Genomic DNA, 20,031 nt, shown 5'->3' with positions numbered 1-20,031 from the left:
ACCCATCCTAGACCATTTAATCCAACTTAATCAGCCCAGAACAGAACTACCCAGCTGACATGCAGAGAAATAATGCTTATTGCTTCAAGTCATTAAGTGTTGGAAGGAATTGTTTTGCAGCAAAAAACATAACATTTTTCTCTGTTTATCTTACCCTCATGGCATGATCACTACACATTTCAGACTTGAACTATCAGAAATTAATGGTATCATATCTCACAGTTGGGTCTTTGGGGTCCTTATCAGTCCTTTTCCCTGTCAGGTACCCTTCCTCTGCCTCTCAGTGTCTGGCTATTCCAATCCCTCACATGTTCCTCCTGTCCCCACCTCAGTCCTATCCCCTATCATGTTTAGAAAGTGACCTTGTTGACTCCTTCAAATAATGTGGAGGCTTGCAGGCTACAGTAGAGTTGACATTTCTCTGTGTGGAATGAGAAGCCATTGGAGGATTTTGAGCATCAGAGTGACCCTGCACCTGCTATGTGGGGAAAACAATGTGGTAAAGCGAGGGTCGAATCAAGAAGAGATGTGGGAGCTTGGTTAGGGAGGTAGAGGAGGAAGAGCTAAGGGTGGAGCATGGTGGAAACAGGACACCATTCATGGAGACTAAGACGCAGATGACATTCTCTGGAGCTGTGAAATGCAGTTGCCCTGGGTGAAGGGATGCAGTGAAAATTCTGGTTACATTTTGAAGATACGAACCAATAGAATGTGCTGATGAATTCTTTTTAAAAATATTTTGAAATTATTTATTTATTTATCTTTAGAGGGGAAGGGAAGGAGAGAGGGAGAGAAATATCAATGTATGGTTGCCTCTTGTGCATCTTCTGCCAGGAACTGGCCTGCAACCCAGGCATGTGCCCTGACTGGGAATCGAACCACGATTCTCTGGTTCGCAGGCCCACACTCAATCCACTGAGCTACACCAGCCAGGGCTGATGAATTCTTATGTGGAAAGGAAGTAGAGGAATCAAGGTTAATCACATTGTTTCCAATGATTTGGGGGTAAGGGAAGATACCCTCTGGGTAGAAGGCAGACTCTGTCCAAAATATCTTTCTTTGTACACTACTCTTGATGTATGACTCAATCAATTAAAGGGTGAATCCTGATTAATATTATTACCGTATAGCAAATTGCCCATTTCCTTTGGGAATATAGCTTCCCTCCTTGCTTTTCTGTTTACAAAGTGAAAATAGTGTGTAATAATGAGTTCTCATTGCAGAGGTGTTACATATGGGGTCACTGAAAGGAGCCCTGCATGGGCACTTCCCAAGCACAGTTGTCACTGTAGTTACAGGTCAACAATGTTCAGCCATGAGTAGGGGGCACTTTTTTGCCCAAATTTTTGCGAGGAAAATAAGGATGCACATTATACATGGAGAGCACTAATTCCATATCTATGTAAATGTTTCCAATTATTTATGCATATGTATTAAAAGTAACTCTTTTAAAAAGAGTAACTTTTAAAAAAGTAACTCTTTAGAAAGCAATAATGATATTGTATGCAAAATAATACCCTGGAATATGATCATTGATTTTGTTTCTAAATATAAATAAATAAATAATTGAGTTAAAAAAGTAAAATGCAAAATGTTTTTCCTGAAAGTTTGGGCCAAAAATGTCAGTGTGCTTAGTACATGGGAGTGCATTATACGTGGCAAAATACGGTATCATCAGTGGGCAGTGAGCTAAGGAGCTTTTGACAGAATGAAACCAACTGTGTCACTAAACATGTTCAGTTCAGCTGACTTTTTCCTTTATAGTAAAACTTTGGCTGTCAAGGAAACAGTACACCCGTTTGCGTTTTGGCATAAGCTCCTTCTTTTCTTTCCAAGTTGCACCTTTTTTTGTAGAACCAGGGATCAGCTGGGTTCCCTAACTGCTGCTGAATGTTTTTAAAAAAATTTTAAGAAGATTTAATTCATTTATTTGTTTATTTTTAGAAAGAGGGTAAGAGAGGGAGAGAAACATAAATGTGTGAGAGAAGCATCGCTTGGTTGCCTCTTGCACACCCCCAACCGGGGGACCTGGCCCCCAACCCAGGCATGTGCCCTGACCCTAATCGGGGATCGAACCAGCAGCCTTTTGGTTTGTGGGGCCCATGCCCAACCCACTGAGCCATGCCAGTCAGGGCTGCCAAATATTTTATTGGGACTGCCAAACACATTAAAGGCCTAGTAAATATCTTAAAGTTCCAAGATAATCCTCAGAGTTATATAGAGGAGATGATGCATTTGAAAATGAGAAAATGAAGTTTTTGAAAAAGTTTAAAGGCAATAAGGTGAAGTAAGAAGAACAAGGACTTTGTAGTCAGACTTAGTTTCAAATCACTGCTCTGTCACCTGCTATGTGACTTTATATTGTCTTTTTTCCCCTCACCAGTAAGTGAGAATAAGACTGTTAAATAACAAAAATTCAACCAAATACATTTTAAAGATCCAATTATCTTTATTGAGCAATTCATGAATCAGGCAGCATCCCATCTGGCAAATAGAAAGGACTTCTGCAGAGCTATAGCGAAGAAAAAGTTTTTAAAGGTGCAAAGAGGGGTGTATAAAAAGGAAAATGTTAGCAACAAAGGCATTGTTTCAAGGAAGGTCATCCTTCTGAGGGGAACTGAAGGGGTCCATCGGGCAGACTGTCTCATCAGGGCGGACCAGGTGATCCATGTTGACTGTTGAAAGTCTGCATTCCTGGGAAACTGAAACTGCACTTAAGTTTTAAATCTTGGTTTGCTGAAGCAGGACCTAGCACAAGTTACTCCATTTTGGGTCTGTTGTCTCCTTTTTTAATACCTATTCCTTGTGGTTATTTTAAGGTTTAATTGACAATAGTATATGTTAGAAACCTAGAACAGGGTGTAACATTTTAGAAGGCACGAGGTAACTATTTACTTTCCTTTTCTCTCTCTCTCCAAAATAAATATCAGCTTCTCACTTACACTCAGGTTGCCATCTCTCTATTCATAACCTTATAAAATGTCGAGTGTTGCTCTTATTGGAGCCATTTCCCCCGCCTACCCTCCCTGACTGGTTTGTTGTGGATAGCAGATAGGAAGAAGGAACTTGTTCCAGGAGGCAGAGCCAGGGAACTGAGAAGGAACACTGAGACTGAATCCGTGCACAGTGATATTAGTGCCGTTACAGCAGCGCAGTGGTGCAGTCAAATGAGATTCCCTGTTACCATTGCTGTCACTGAGAACGGCACACGCTCGGGAGATGCTTTCTTTGTTGTTGCCTTTGTTGCTGTTTTGAGGTGGGAATTGAAACCACGTTCCTTATACTATAAAAGTACAAGTTATGGAACTTTCCTTTTAATCAACGACATCTCAGAGTGAACGTGGAGGGCTACAATCTGCTGTTGTCACTCTTGGTATCGTGTAGATTGGTGCAGTTTCACCTTATTATAGAGTAGTTAGACTTAAGAAATGTTTTGAATCTTCCTGAATTTGTTTCTCCTTTACTAGTTGGAAGTTCAGTTCAAGGTTGACATGTTGCCCAAATCTAGGGAGGACACACAGACAGCCCAGGGAGTTAAATAACTTTGCTCAGAAATGGTAACAAAGACCTAAATAATAGTGGCATAAACAAGGTAGAAATTATTTACTTATGTGACTAAGTGTATACAGTCCAGGGCTGGTGTATAGGCACCTTGGTGTTAGAGAGTTAGATTTTAATGATTTCACCAGTCATTACCATCTATGATGTGTTTCTCATATCCATGGGGTCCAAGATGAAACGTCAACATTTAATCCAACAGAGAGAGGGAAAGCAAAGAGGAGGGCGTGTTTCTTGCCTTGCGGAGCATCAGCCACAAATTCCACCCCTCCATTCTGTTCATACCACCTTGTTGTCTCTAGCTGTAAGAGAGACTGGGGAATGTAAACCTTAGTTGTACAGCTGTGTTCCCACCAAAATTTCTGTTGCTTTCCAAGAATGGAAGAATGGGTGTTTAGGAAAAACTACTCTCTGTCTGCCTTAATTGTGAGGTTTTTATGAAAATTAAATATAGAGCATCCACCAGCATCCAGGATAACATTTAAATTGCCACCTAATTTTTCTGAGCACCTTGAAAGATGAGCTCGGACTGAATTTCTGTCTTTCTCTGCTAAACTACCAAACAACCTTATGCTTTTCTATTTCTGTGCCTGTTTCTGCATTTTTTCTTCCTAGTAATTGTTGAAATGAGAAGTGGTTTAAGTGTTTAAACCCCTGGAAGTTACACTGAAAATACTGAGGAAAAAATGTAGAAGTGTTTATTATGCTATGGCAGTGGGAAAGAAAAGTAATGTTACGGAAGTCCTGACCCAGGAGTAGAATTACTTACATTATTTCACTGAGTCTCCTTTAGTCCTCACAACAGAGCTGCAGGCTTGGATAAGCTAATGAAGCAACAAGACTCCGTGGTGCAGCGGTTTGTGCCAGATCACACAGCAGTAAGTGTAGAGCTGGAATTCAAGTCCAAGTTTGATTGCACAGATTGACTTTTTTCCTAAAATTCCCAGGTGATGTTGATTCTGCTGGTCTGGGATCCACGTTTTAAGAACCACTGGGCAAGACTCTGCTGTATTTGTCATCTGGTGTCTGTAATAGTGTATTAAACATCAGGTTGGAAGCCCAGAATATATTGGCTAGGGAACAATTCAGGTTACCACTCTTGACACATACATACTCCTTTTTGTGCACTAAAAAAATAAATTAGTGCTGGCCAAATGGCTCACTTGGTTGGAGCATCATCCTGTGCACCAGAAGGCTGTGGGTTGGATTCCCATTCTGGACGCATTTCTAGGTTGTGGGATTGATCCCCAGCTGGGGCGCATATGTGAAGCAACCAATCAGTGTTTCTCTCTCATATCAATATCTCTTTCTCTCACCCTTCTCTCTCTAAAATCAATAAACATATCCTTAGGTAAGGATAAAAAAATTAAAGGAACAAAAACACATAAGGCATAGAAAACAAAAATTAAAATGGGAAGTGCGGGCTCTGGCCGGGTGCTCAGTGGGTTAGAGCATCGTCTGACACACCAAGACCGTGGGTCCGATCCATGGTCAGGACATGCACAGGAATGAATGAACGAATCATAAATAAGCATAATATTATTCAGCCATAAAAAAGAGTGGCAGGATACAACATAGGCAAACCTTGTAGACATGATGCTAAGCAAAAAAATCCAGACGTAAAAGACCATATATTGTGTGATTTTACTTACTGAAAAATCAGAGTTGCCAGATCCTTAATGACAGGAGCCAGGTCAGTGGTACCCCACAGCTGAGGGGAGAGGGAAAAGAGGAGAAACTGTAATGGCAGGATTTCCTGCTGGGGTGACGAGTATGTTCAAGGACTAGAAAGTGGTGATGGTCGCACAACATTGTGAGTGTACTAAGTGACGCCAATGGTAAATGTTATTTGTATTTTACCATAATAACAGCAACAACAAAAGCCCCATGTACCTATTATCCAGTTTAAGAAATAAAATTTTTCAAATACAAAAAGCAAACTGATTTCAACAATAAAAGTGGATTAAATTTTTTTTTAAAAAGCAGGTTAGAATCTCTTATTTCATATGGTATGCCAGATACCAAAATACACAATTCACAGTTATTTTGGTAGGTGGTAGGGAGCCATGGTGATGTGTTGAGCAGGGAAGTGTTGGATGTCAGGATTTCCTAAAACTCCGCTTTAGGAAATCCATCTGGCATCACAAATTTACTTAGAGGGAGATGAACTGGAGGCCAAGACCTTTTATAATATTCTAAGCCCTTGAAGACCCTAAATTAGTAGGAATAGAAAGAAACATGAAGAACTTTATTTGCCCTTTTGCTTTTTCTGTCCACTGCACCTGCGGTTTTCTGTTGTAGCAGGAGTTAGCAGACTAGAAGACATATAGCAGTATCCTTCTAGGTATGGTAGTATCTAGAGCTTCCCCAGGGAAAACATCAGACCAGGAAATACTGGGCAGCCTAAAACACTTTTTGCTAAGGAAGAAATTTATATTTGCTTTCTTATTCTATATCCAGCTGACTAATAAGTAGCAGGTATCATTTGCTAAATAGATTACCCATATTTTGTGAGGAGCTCACTTAATCCTTTTTTACTACCCTGTGAGTTGAGTACTACTTAGGTCCGTCTATGGATGAGTAAACGGGTTCAGAGAGGATAAACTTGCCCTTTAAGGGAAGGAGAGTTGGACTTCACACCTGATTCCACAGCCTGTGCTCTTAAGGAAAAAGGAGGGAAAAAAACGTTAAAATTGAGAAGCATGATTTTTTGCTGCTCTAATCATGTCTCTATTCCAGTTGAGCTTATCATAGTTTCCTTTCAGAAGGGCTATGGTAAATGTATTCTGGAAGTTTGAACATACTTATTTTAATCAGTCCTTTGGGACTCACAAAAAGACTTCTTTGTGTACATCCCTTCTAAGAGTTGTTACAATATAGCCTGAGAAGGATAAAGCCACTGAGCAAGGCCGTGCTCTTGAGGGGGAGGGGGAGGGCCTTCGCCAAGGACTTGAACGTTTATTGTGCTACTATCAGAGAAGAGGTGGGAACTGAAACAAGAAACCACGAACTACAGGGCCAGGAGAGGGAACTGCAGGTGTTTGGCTGGGAGTCACTTTTGTTTTCTTGAGAATTCATTTTAAGGCCCTCCTAGAGGAAAAAAAAAAGCTGACCTCTGCAGTCTGTGGTACCAAAGATGAAGATGAATGAGCCTTATCTTGCTTAACAAAAGATTATCTAGGTTCATGTTACTCTTTTTGTTCATTTCCCTCTTGTTGTTATCCCTAGGCCTTTGGTAAAGTCTTATTTAAATGCTTCAGATGGATTTAACTAGGCCACAGTTAAAAGAAAAAAAGGTGGGGGCGGGGGCTGTATCCAACTTACACCAGAGGCTAAAAGATGGGAGTAGGTCCCCTTGAGCCCAGCTCAGTGGTGGCGGCACTAATTGTGAGCTTCCAGAAGGAAGGTGGAACTCGGGACATTAAAGTTGGGCTTAAGCAGCCCAGCCGCTTTGCACCATTGTCCACCATGGGAAGGTCTTCCATCCGCTGCCTGTTGAAGAGGAACAGAAGGGTGATTTATGTTAAGGGAGCCAGGGCCCCCTTACCCATTTCCCTCAGAACAATGTTTTGCAATGTGCAGGTCAGACCCAATGGGAGGTCATGAAATCAATTTAGTGGGTGTCAATGAGCATGTGTTTTTAAATGAAGTGGAACAGAAACTATCATGTACCTAGCGAGTTTCTTTTATGAACATTTTAAAGACGGTGTGTGTGTTGGGTCTCCATGTGAATGCATTTCTTACTGTGGGTTATGATCAGAAAGTTCAAAAACCACTGTTACTGTATATATCTAATGAAATCAGAGTTATCAAGGGGAAAAATCCTTACAGTTCCTGGTGTGTGTGCTTGTGTGTGTTTGTGGGTTTCACTTATAACTTGTATACTCAGGGATTTTTTCCCTTTAACACATGAAAAATAACATCCCTTTAAAAAAGTTCTTCTGGGTGTTTTCATTCAGGAATTTTGCACTACTTAGTAGTTCTCAGCTCTGTCAGCACCTTTATTAGGCCGGCTGGGAATGAAGACGAACCTGCTGGTGAGTTTAGGTACCTGGAAATAGTGATCTTAGGTGGGACTTGTTTAACCTCTTCGTCCAGAAGTGAGAGGTTTAGGCCTTCCCTGTCACGGTCAGGTCAGGACCCACCCGCTCCTGCTGATGGCACACATGGCTGTGCACCCGAAAGACTACGTGTGGGCTCTGGGGGCAGTGCCCTGCTGCTCATCACCCCTTACTGCTCCGTCCCTGCAGTCTTCGTTGCAACGCTAGATCAGCTCCGGTGTCATCGCACAGTGTCAGTGTCGCAGTGCTTCCTCTCACACTCCCTGCTCCCCTGAGTTCAAGCATAAGTTTCTGTATCGTTAATTCTGAACCTCGATCCTATGAATTATATGTAATTAAACTGCTTCATACATGTGTGCCATAGTTAATATGAATTTATCTCCCAGACACTTTGCATCGCTTTGTAAGTTCGGTTTACAAGGCAGGTACTCAGATATACCCACTTATCATAAATGGATAATACCACCTCAGTTAGGGATTCATGGCTTGGGGGAGGAGGGTGGGGAAGTTCTTCACCAAAACAGATTGGCCAGAAGATTAACTGATACCTCTTTAGGGATGTCCCTTTAGTGATATCAGTTGATAATTACAACACAATAATTTATAGGTACTTTAAGGGATAATTTCAGGAAATCCCAGCAAAAGCAAAATCCTTCTGGGTATAAAAAATTGACTGACATTTAATCCACTTTTGATGACTAGTCATGATTATTCTATTACGATTGCCAGTAATTGGTTCCAAATTAGTCATGTGACCAGTTGTGCCAGGGTTCTTAGAAGTGCTTCCTCACTCCTGAGAGTGGTCTTCATCTCTGGATGTTGACATGTGTGAGTTATGACATCAGGAATTTCCGCTGTCATCCTTCTGTTGCCTGAGGATGAAGTTGTTACCTGAAGGGTGTAGAATGACAGAGTGATGAGATGGCAGAACTCTGGACCCTGCGTGACATTATAATGCAAATGCATCTATCCATCCTGCCCTGCCTCTGAACTTCCTTGTCACATGACTTAATAAATTTCCTTATTGTTTGAGTATTATTGTTATATTAATTGTTTACAGCCAAATCATTCAAACTGATCTACTGAATGTTAGTGCCACTTGGTAACACTGATTTTCCCCAGATGCCGCTAAAATGCCTCTGTAACTCCTGTATTTTCCAGTGTAATTAGAGAACCCTCTGGAGAATATACATGGATCCAAAATTTAAAAAACTCTCCCACATACCCAGCCCTCAATATCTTGTCAGGACTAGTTTATGTCAAAAGCTGCCACTCTGTTCCTTTTAGCCACTGATCCCCCCATTGCAGATTCAGGCCAGGTCAGAAATTCTAATTCTTTTCTTAACAAGAAGCATAAAACATTCCAAGGTGTGAAGATCCCACTTGCCACTGGTGCTTATATCTGTTACTTAAGCTCTGCTTCAGTTCTGCACTCTCCCGACTGAAGTGCATGGGCAGGTTTCTGACTCCATATTGCCCTCTCCTCGCTTGTGTTACTGACAAACTGAAGGGACTACTTCCAATCCTCCTTTCAAGAGCTCTTTCATTGTTTCATCCTCACCTACCTGCCTGAATTCTTGGTCCTTCCCTTCTCTGACTTTTCCTGTCTTCATCTTTATTTACAGCATGATAAAAAGTATTTCCAAGAAGGAAGTGACTAGCCCAGAGTACACTGGAGAAGTATTTTAACAGGAGTGACCACAACAGTGGTTCATATTTCATATGCCTGTTTTCTTTCCAGAGGTAAGGAGAATTTATAAGCTGTTACCTTTGTTTGCTCTGCATGAACTGCTGTAAAAGTTTCAGATGCATATTGAATTTAGTTTTTTGTTTAACTACCGAAGATTCCAAAGAGAGAGGAGAAATTTACCAGAAAGATTTATTTCAAGAGCAACTTTTATTTAATTAAAATATCATTAGCAGTAGTTCAGTATATAAAGGTAATAACTTCTTTAATACAGCCATTTGTCATTTATAGACACCACCCTACTAACCTGCACAATCAACTCTGTTTCCCTTCAGTTTTATTTAGTCAGGTTTAAGGGTAACTACAGATTTTTCTATGGCTTGTGTTTATAAAATAGTTTCTTGCAATCTGCTTTTTATGCATTTACACATATGAAAAAAGTCAATATACATTAGAGCACCTTTATTCTTATATATTAACTATGTGAAATTTAATTTCCTGCCCATCAAAATATTTTTCTTTTAATTATCAATTAGTTTCTCTTGTTCATATTTTAATATATTCCTGAATTACTTTTCTATCTGCTATAAAATTCTATGAAAGTATTCATTTTGTGTTCAGAAAAATAGTATTCTTGATACAGATCTCCAAAGGCTTGTTCAAAAAGCAATTTATCATCAAAAATTTAAATCCTTTGTGCTTTAAGTGACACTATTAAGAAAGTAAAAAGGCAACTCAAAAGAATGGGAAAATAGGTGTAAATCATATGTCTGATGAGGGACTTGTATCCAGAATTTATAAAGAGGTCTTACTTTCAATAGTAAAAAGACAGATAACCCAAGTAAAAGTGGGCAAAAGACTTAAAGAGACATTTCTCCAAAGAAGATATACAAACAACCAATAAGCATACAAAAAGATCCTCGGTATCATTAGTCATTAAAGAAATACAGACTAAAACCACAGTGAGATATCCACTAGCATGGATGATTATAATGGAAAAGACAGACAGTAACAAGTGTAGGTGAGGATTTGGAGAAACTGAAACACTCATGTATTACTGGTAGGATTGTAAAATGGTGCAGCCACGTGAAAAATCAGATTGACAGTTTGTCGAGTAGTTACACAGAGAGTTGTTGTATGAGCTAATAATGCCATTCCTAATTGCAACCCCAGGGGAATGGAAAACGTGTCCACACAAAACTTGTACACCAGTGTTTATAATAGTGAAAAAAAGTGGAAACAGCCAAAATACTTGTCAACTAATGAATGGATAAACAAAACATGGTATATCCATGTAATGGAATGTTACTATTGGGTCCTGTTATGGACTGAACGTTCCCTAAAAGTTATGTGTTGAAGCCCTTGCTTCTAGTGTGATGATATTAGAAGGTGGGGCCTTTGAGAGGTAGACAGGTTTAGGTGAGGACATGAGAGTGGAGCCCCCATGATGGGATTAGTGCCCTTACAAGAAAAGGAAGGGACACCAGAGCTTCCTCTCTCTGCCATGGAAGAACACAGTGAGAAGGTGGAAAGCTGTAAGCCAGGAAGAAGGCCCTCACCAAGAACCAAATCTGCCAGCACCTTGATCTTGCCAGGGGCTGGGGGAAGACAGAAGAATGAGGAATGACTACAAATAAGTGTAGGATTTCTTTCTGGGGTGGTCAAAATGTATTAAAATTAGATAATGGTATATAACTCTAACCATATTAAAAATTACTGAACTTATGCTTTAAAGGGTAAATTGAATACTATGTAAATTATATAGTATCTCAATATGAAAGCAATTTAATTTTCTATCTACTTAGGTCCTGTTATTTCACAAAACTCTTAATTCTACAAATATATTCAGAATCAAGGTAGAAGTACATAGGAAAATGTCAATGGTTAACAATGATGAATCATATCCAAATGCACATTTTACTTTTTCAAATATTTACCCTGTGATTTATGCACATATTTTCCCCCCAAAGTACTGTTCTCTGTATGGACATAACAACTACCTCCAGAGAGCTCTTTAAATGTCTTGAGGAAGTGAAGGAAACAATTAAAGTAATAGCTCATCTCTTGCCACCGACTGGGGGCAGAGTCAAAATTAGCACTCATCTTTATTGCTGCAACCGATATGTTTCCAGACCATCAAAAAGATTTCAAAATGAAACCAAGTGTAACTTATCAACCAAAGACTACAGTCTCTGTCTCTTAAGACTTTAAAAAGGGTGAGATTTTAGGAGCTTTCATTCCAATTAAATAAATTACAAAATTTGTCACCATTCCTTAGTAAGTGTAGATGAGAATTCCACAGATGGTGAGTCATGGAAGAAGTACAAACGAATCTGTGAAAAGATGCTTAGCCTCACCAGCAAGGAAATGTGCATTAATATAACAACAAGAGAACATTTTACTCCTTCCAGATTAGGAAAAATTTAAAAGATAGATAATATCCAGTGTGGAAAAGAGTGTTTAGAAATAAGCACTCACATCGTACTGGTTTGGATAGTAATTTTCATTGTTGATTCATTTTAAATATGTGTATCCTTTGATTCATCAAGTTCATTTCAAAAAATTGATTTTTGAGAAAAATTTTCACAAGTGTGTGAAGATAAAAGCACAAGAATAGCCACTGAAGGTGTATTTATAATGAAAATTGGAAACAAATGAATAGTCCAGTAATGGAGCAAGAGAATGCCATGAAGCATTCCAACATTCCTCATTAAATGAGAAAAGAAAGTGGTTTCATTAGGATGTATTGGATAAATGATATGGTTACACTTTTGTCAAATTAATACTCATGTGATTTTATGTAATCTAGGTGCATAATAGGTACTCCTTAAATATTTAGGTTAGGTTATATCTAAACACATAAGTTAAAATGCACATTTAGCCCTGGCTGGTGTAGCTCAGCGAATTGAGTGCTGGCCTGTGAAACAAAGGGTCACCGGTTTGATTTCCAATCAGGACACATGCCTGGGTTGCGGGCCAGGTCCCCAGTAGGGAGCACGGGAGACAACCACACATTGATGTTTCTCTCACACTCTCTTTCTTCTCCCCCCCCCTTTAAAAATAAATTTTAAAAAGTTTAAATGCACATTTAAAATTTAGAGTTTTATGCAAAAAACTATCAGAGATTACTTCTGAGAATGGTTATGCTAGACTTTGCTTTTCTAAATTGTATTATTCTGAAATATTTGAGATTCTTATAAAAAGTATGCATTTCATAATTTAAAAATATTTGTTCTTTCTAGAAAGATTAATGATCTTAGGGTAGTAAAAATATACTATATGGTGGACATATGTCATTATACTTTTGTTCAAAATCATAGAATATACAATATGAAGACTAGAGTAATCTATGGACTTTGGATTATTATGCTGTATAAATGTACATTAATACTTAGTTTTTAAAAAGTACTATTTTGGTGAGTGATGTTTATAATGGGGGAGGCTATGTATTGTGAGGGAAGGGGGTATATAGAAGTCTCTGTACTTTCCTTTCAATTTTATTATAAATCTAAAACTGTTCTAAAAAATAAATTCTTTGAGGAAAAAGAGAACTGAAGATCCCCAAGTATAGCAATGGGCCAGGACCCAGATGCACGTCTAGTTTGGCCTATGTTTTCCTTCTCTGCAATTCCTTAGAATGTTGGACTGAAATTATCGGGGAAGAGAGTGATGTCTGAAAGAATCCCTGGTTCAAGCACTTCCTTTTGCAGACCGGTAACCAAGGTACGGAGGAATCAACGACTCCTCTAGGTCACACCATCCAGGCAGTGCCAGAGCCCAGGTCTTTTCACTCTGCATAAAATGATTCTTCCTGTTGAAAGGGGCAAGAAGAATGTGAAACCGCTTTCTCTCCCACTTATCAAAAACCTATACAATTTTATTTTGAATACATCGAGTCAACTCACTGGTTCCTAACTTGAAATACACTTCCTTAATTTGTAGTACACATCTATGCTGCTAAAGATATCATTCAAAAGATATTCATTTCATATTTTGCAAAACCAAGTACAGCACAGCTACAACATTTAAAAATGGCATTTTATTCATATTTATTTTTTTAGATTTTCTTTTCTCCATAAAAGGAAAAGAAATTATTTAGAAACTAAAATAGACAAAATTTATAGCACTAAATACAATTTTATATCGTTGGTTTTTAAAATATAATGAATTGTCTGTCTCTCTTTAGCCTAAAAATTATTGATTGTGTCATTTTTCGAAATTTGTATATTCTCTTTGTGTACTGACACTTTAATTAGAGAGCAGCCAAGTGTGGGATAAATCTCTAAGTGAAGACTGTATCTAATATTACCATAGTTTTCAGACTATAAGGTACCCCACCCCCCAAGTTTGGGAGGAATAAGGGTCATTAATGCTGCTGTTGAGTTGTTTGCATTTACATTGGTGAAATATTATGTTATTTATGTTATTAAATATTTTTACCACATTTTTTGCTTAGAATTCCCCCCCCCATTTTCCTCCTTTTTTTTTTTAAATTTAATTTATTTTTTGAGAGAGGGGAAGGGAAGGAAAAAGAGTGGGAGAGAAATATCAATGTATGGTTGCCTCTCATGCATCCCCTGTTGGGAACTGGCCTGCAACCCAGGCCTGTGCCCTGACTGGGAATCGAACCAGGATACTCTAGTTCGCAGGCCCGCGCTCAATTCACCAAGCTATGCCAGCCAGGGCTCCTCATTTTCCTCCTTTAAACCCTAGATGCATCTTACAGTCTGAAAAATACAGTAACTTTATTTCATCTGGATTAGAAAAATGAGATTTTTTTGGTCACAAATAACAGTGTCTTTAAGTAACTCAAATGAATAGAAAGTAGCCCTGACTGGTATGGCTCAGTGGGTTGGGTGTCCAGCAAAGTGAAAGGTTGCCAGTTCAATTCCCAGTCAGGGCACATGCCTGGGTCTTGGGCCAGTTCCCTGGTTGGAGGTGTGCAAGAGGCAACCAGTCTATGTTTCTCTTGCTCATCAGTGTTTCTCTCTCTTTCCTTTTCCCTCCCTTCTCGCTCTCTAAAAATAAATAGAATTTATATACATAAATTTAAGGATGTTAACTGCAAAACTTGGGTACTCAGATTGAAAGGGCCGTTAAAGCCCAGGCCGGGTAGCTCAGTTGGTTAGAACATCATCCTGATGCACCAAGGTTGTGAGTTCCATTCCTGTTCAGGGACATAGTTATCAACCACTGAATGGGTAAACAACTGGAACAACAAATCAATGTCTCTCTGTCTCTCCCTTCTTCTCTCTCTCTATCAATAAGCAATGTTTTAAAAAAGAAAAAAGCCCTTAAGAGACCAACACAAATACAAGTTCATTTACGGTTATCATCAATTAATTTAATAAAGAACGTTTATCAAGTTTTATAGGAGATCTCTAAGGCTTAACAAGGTCTTGCATGTACTCATGGTACTGCTTTCAACCCCCTAAGTTCTTAGGAGATATAGAGGAAGTTACTGAAAGTAAATTGGTCAATATCTGAAACATTTTAACAGACTCATTATCTCAATAGGTGTTTAAATTATAAGATAAAGGAGGTAATTTTTAAAAAATGGATTAGAGGCAAGTGAAAGAAAATATCTGAGATAATTTCTGCCCCAGGGTTCAAATGATTAAATATAAAAACAATGGTCTTGTAAAACAAACTTTTTGTGTTTTAGCTGACTAGAAGCTCAACATGAACCATTGGCATAAAACCATCACTCAATCTTAGGCTGCATTTATAGAAAGATGGGGTTCACAACTGAAGTAGGCAGCTTCTAAGGTAGCCCCCCAATGCCTCCTGCCTTGTGATGTTTAGTGTCTATGTGTAATCCTGTGGGCTAAACCTGGTAACTCAATTCTAGCAAACAGAACATGGCAGAAGTGATGGGATACTTCTTTTGAGACTGTACAATATCATTAAAAAAATTGTGGCTTCCCTCCCTCCCTCCCTGAGATTACTTCCTCTAGAGTGAGCAAGCTGTCACGATGCATCATGATGGAAACAGTCTTATGTGGGGAGGCCCACGTGGTGTGATGAGGAACTAAGGCCCTATTCAATATCCCACGAGAAAGTTAAGCCTGCCAGCAACCACATGAATTAGTTTAAAAGAGATTCTTCAGCCCCAGCTGAATCTCGAGATGACTACAGCCCTGGTTGATGACTTTATTGCAACTTCACAAAAGACCCCAAGCCAGAATCATTCAGCGAAATCTTTTCTGAATTCTTGACTCATGGAATTGTGAGTTCATAAGTATTTGATGCTGTTTTAAACTGTTAAACTTAGGAGTAATTTGTTATGCATGATAGATAACTAATACAAGGACAATGGAGTACTAGTAGCATGGAACTCAGTACCCAGACTACATCTAGATCATTTATTTTCATCAGTTCTGGGTGCTGTCTTTATGCATATTGACTGTCTAGAGTATATCTGGGGAAGGGTGATAAGGATTGTGGAGGAGCTAGCAACTGTTACACAAGGAATCATTGAGGGAATTCAGGGCATTAGGGTAGGGAAAAGGTAAATTTAGGGAGAAATTTGATATCTCCTCGCACGTATCATAAAATCCTATGGAAGAGTCACAAGAAACCTGGAACCTAAGAGATAGAAGGTGCATTCAGGGGTCCAACATCCTCATTTTATAGATCAAAAAAATGAGGCTTAGGCTTCATTGCCTTAATTGCCTCCTACAATTATTGTAGGAACTCTGCAATAGTGTTTATGATTCTAACCTAACATCACATAACTAGTTACTGACTGGTTGATCTGTGAATATAACTCTGGATATCGGAATTAAAGGCAGTTGTGCATTTTGTAGCTCCCAGGATTTATTGATAGAAGCTATAGTAAGGCCAGCTTTAATTATTTGTGAGAAAGAACTTCAGCAATTAGAGCTCTTCAAAAATACATGGACAGCTACGTGGTGTAGTAGGCTCCCTGATACTGGAAATGGCTAAAATAAATGGCCTGCGTGCCTGCTTATTTAGACCTTAAGTCCAATCAGATCACTCCAAGCTTTCAACCAGCTCTAACATGTGATTCTGTATTAATTTTAAGGTTAAAAAAATATAAAACAGACCAGTACGCACCATGGCAGTAAACACAGAATTCTAGAATCTTAAAAACAAGAACCAGTTAATAGAAATAAACAATATATTTATATTAAAAAATACCAGAATAAAATGCAGGCACAGTAACCATTGTTGAAATAAGAGCAAAGCCCTCAAAACAAAGAATTTTACTTTTCAAGAAAAAAAAAAGGAAGAGAAGAGCATATATTTTTAGATTTTGATTATTTGTATAATGGAAAAAGACACTATAGTGAGATATACCCTGTGAAGTAGAGGTACATATTGTTGCCCTGTCTACATCGTAATAAACAGGTTGAGGAGTTACCAGTATAGGGCCATGAGTAGTCACTGTGGAAATGTTATGTATGATTCTCTATAAGTATAATTAAAAGTCAGAAGATGGAGAGGCTAAGAGGCAATACCTACAATTAAAGTGCTGTAGAGACAATACCAGCGTGTATCACCAGCACTTTAACAACCACAATGAGAAACAAGGACTTAAGCAGCTCAGAGCAAAGATTGCAAGTCACATTTATCAATATTATAGAAGTGCTTTTTAAAAGAATAATTGTGAATTTTTTTTCATTTGCCAGATACTCTGCAATAAAAAAGTCACCCAAATTAAGTTGCTTTTCAGTTATAAATAATTATTTTTCACCATAAAATTTTCACTGTTTCCCTTACTTGATAAGTAAGAGGAACAGTATTTAGAAATAAATTCACAACATTTATAAACCCAGGACCTTCCCCTTTTCAGTAATAGCAAGTGAATTCTTCCAGTAGCTCACTTTAGAAGTATCCTCAACCCCTCTCTCTTTTTTTGTTCCACACCTAAAACCCAGCAGTTCTGTCTTCAAAATCTACTACATTCAGAATCTGAGCGCTTCTCAGCACCACTGCCACCACCATGGTCAAAGCTGTCATCGTCTCTTAACTTGGGCTTTCACCCTGCCTTCAGCCTGTTCTCCATCCAGTGCCAGAGAGACTCTTTAAACATTGGTGCCAACTATGTCTGTCCCTCTGCTCAAGACCCTTCAATGGCTTTCCATCGCACGCCTCACACTGGCCTACAAAGCCAGCCACGATCTGGCCCCTTAATTTTCTGATCTCATCTACAGCTACCTTCGCTCCTTCCATTCCAGTCAACGCTGGTCCTCTTCACAAACACACCAGGCACACTCCCATCTCAGGGCCTCTGTGCCTGCTGGTTCCTGGACCGAAAATGCTCTTCTCCCAGATGTTGTGGAGTCTCAGGTCCTTATTACCTAACTCTTTGCTCAAATACCACTTTCTCAGTGACGCCTTCCTCTGTTAAGATTCCAACTTTCATGACATACACGTTTTTTGCCTACTACATTTTCCTTAACATTTCCTCTTACTGTCTTACTTGCTATATAATGTACCTGTATTTTTATTATCTGTTCCCCATTAGAATATAAGCTCTGTGAGGTCAGGCATTTTGTCTGTTTTATGCACTATCAATACTATTTTGTACAGTGCTTGGCACATATGGGTACTCAATAAACTTCTGTTTAATTAGTTAATTAGGAAGAACTCACTTTTATTATTATTTTTTAATCCTCACCTGAGGATATGTTTATTGATGAGAACGAGTTGGGGGGGGGAGAGAAACATCAGTCTGTTGCTTCCCATACATGTCCCAACCAGGGATTGAACCCTCAGTTTAAGTATGTGCCCTGACTGATAATCAAATCTACAACCTTTTGATACAAGGGATGATGCTTTAACTAGCTGCACCCAGCCAGGGCAAGACCTCACTTCTTACAATAGGGAATTTTATATGGAAAGCACCTAGGCTATTGATAACTAGAACAATCAAGTTATTTTTAGTTTTCGATGGACATTTGCTTTGCAGTTGTAGTACATGTTAGAAAAAGTAGATATAATTATAATTTTTCAGGTATAAGGCAAATTGCAGTTTTCATGAGTGCTGAATCAGAAACCCTTTTACCCTGGACATAGGTAAAAGTAGATATTTGCCTGAAGCAATGTGTTCAGAGGAATATTAAAATTTTCTTAACTATAGCTTATATTTAGTCATGCTAGAAAAATATCTGCATGTTATTTTGAACCTTTGTAAAAGTCCTTCACTTGACCTCGGCAATAATTTGGGAATTAAGAATAAAACAAACCAAAATCCCAAACAGGGATATCAAAAATATCTCTATTTCATCAGCTAGTCTCAAAACTAAAGGTAAGCAGGCTCACTTAAGATTGCCCCAATCAATTTAAAAAGTAACTCTGAGTACATACTTCAGTATTTCAAAAAGGGTAAATCATTCTGAGATCAGTAAGTTAGTGGCAACATTAAAATCTTCTAATTTTAATATACTATTATTAAATTACATAATTAAATAATGTTAATTTATTGGAATAGATTATAGAGCTGCTTATAGATTTATCACAAATACTGAGCAAATACTCCTAAATTGTTATGTTTGCAGTGTAACTGAGTATATTGCCAGTCAAAGGAAAACTTAGTGCAACTCATGTTTCATTGTACTTATTTGGGAGAAAATTGTTTTCTGTCTCCTACATAGCAGGAATATTGTATCATTTGATTTCCTTTTGGATGGAATGTTCCATGAGTATAGGAGAAATAGGTTTTTCTTTCTCTTTTAGTTTCTTTTATTTGAAATAAATAGTTACACCAGGAGAGATGAATTTTAATAAGCACTTCAGATTTGATTAAGATCTGAAATCAAAGTTGGTTGTAAGATAGAAGTGTCTTTTAATAAGATGCAGTTAAATAATTTAAATGAAGTGCATAAACCACGTATCTATAGTTTTAAGTGCTCACAATAGACTCGTGTCCCCACCACCTGGGTGAGGGAATCGCATCCTCACTGGTGCTGGTGCTCTGTGCCCTCTCCGTCACATCCTTTCTCCCAAGAGGCATCTGTTTCGGTTTTGTGTCCTCCATTCATTTGCTTTCCCCCAAACCCCACTATCTGTGCACATATCCCTAAAGAATATATTACTTAGTTTTGAACACTAGCGTAGCAATCACAAACCTGGTTGTCTAAGGAAAAGGCAATATTGTCATTGTTGAAGGCCACCAGGAAAACATATGCTGAACAGAGTCTGGCTTCAGCACCTCTGAGCGTTTACAAGAGGTTTTCTCTGTCTATAGTCATTCCTGGGAAGCAGAGAGCTCATTAGAATCCACGCATCTGACATGGGTGTAGTGTGGCTCAGGTACCGGTTACACAGCTGCAGTTTCATTAGCCAGAGAGTGCAGCTATTTAGTTTCTGGTTTTATCTCCTATGGCCCATCTCTAGGTTTTAGAAGTAAGTCAGGCCAGAATATTTTGGGTGAAATGACTGTCGTCAGATGAAGAGGAGAGCAGAACTTCAAAGCGTGGTCAAGACAGGCCACACACACATGAGTACCTGGGTCAGGCTCACCCAGGCACTCTGTCTTCAGGCTAAACGACGGTGTAATGCAGAGAGGATCTTGGTGATGACAGTCCTGTCCATGCCTGATTCTCCAGTCCTACTGCCCCGTCTGGACTGTTGCCCTAATGTGTGGGGCACAGTCGACATGTGGGGTTTCCCTCCCTCTCTGTTGGAGCTCTACCTCCCTGTGCTGCAGATCTTTCTCTTTCTTGGTTTAATCTCTCTTACTGGTGAAGCACATCC

This window comes from Artibeus jamaicensis, unplaced genomic scaffold (genome assembly GCF_021234435.1).
Source record: "Artibeus jamaicensis isolate MK-2021 breed Jamaican fruit bat unplaced genomic scaffold, CSHL_Jam_final scaffold_537, whole genome shotgun sequence".
NCBI classification, from domain to species: Eukaryota; Metazoa; Chordata; class Mammalia; order Chiroptera; family Phyllostomidae; genus Artibeus; species Artibeus jamaicensis.
The sequence above is the reverse complement of the archived record's forward strand: the minus strand, read 5'-3'. Positions refer to the sequence as shown.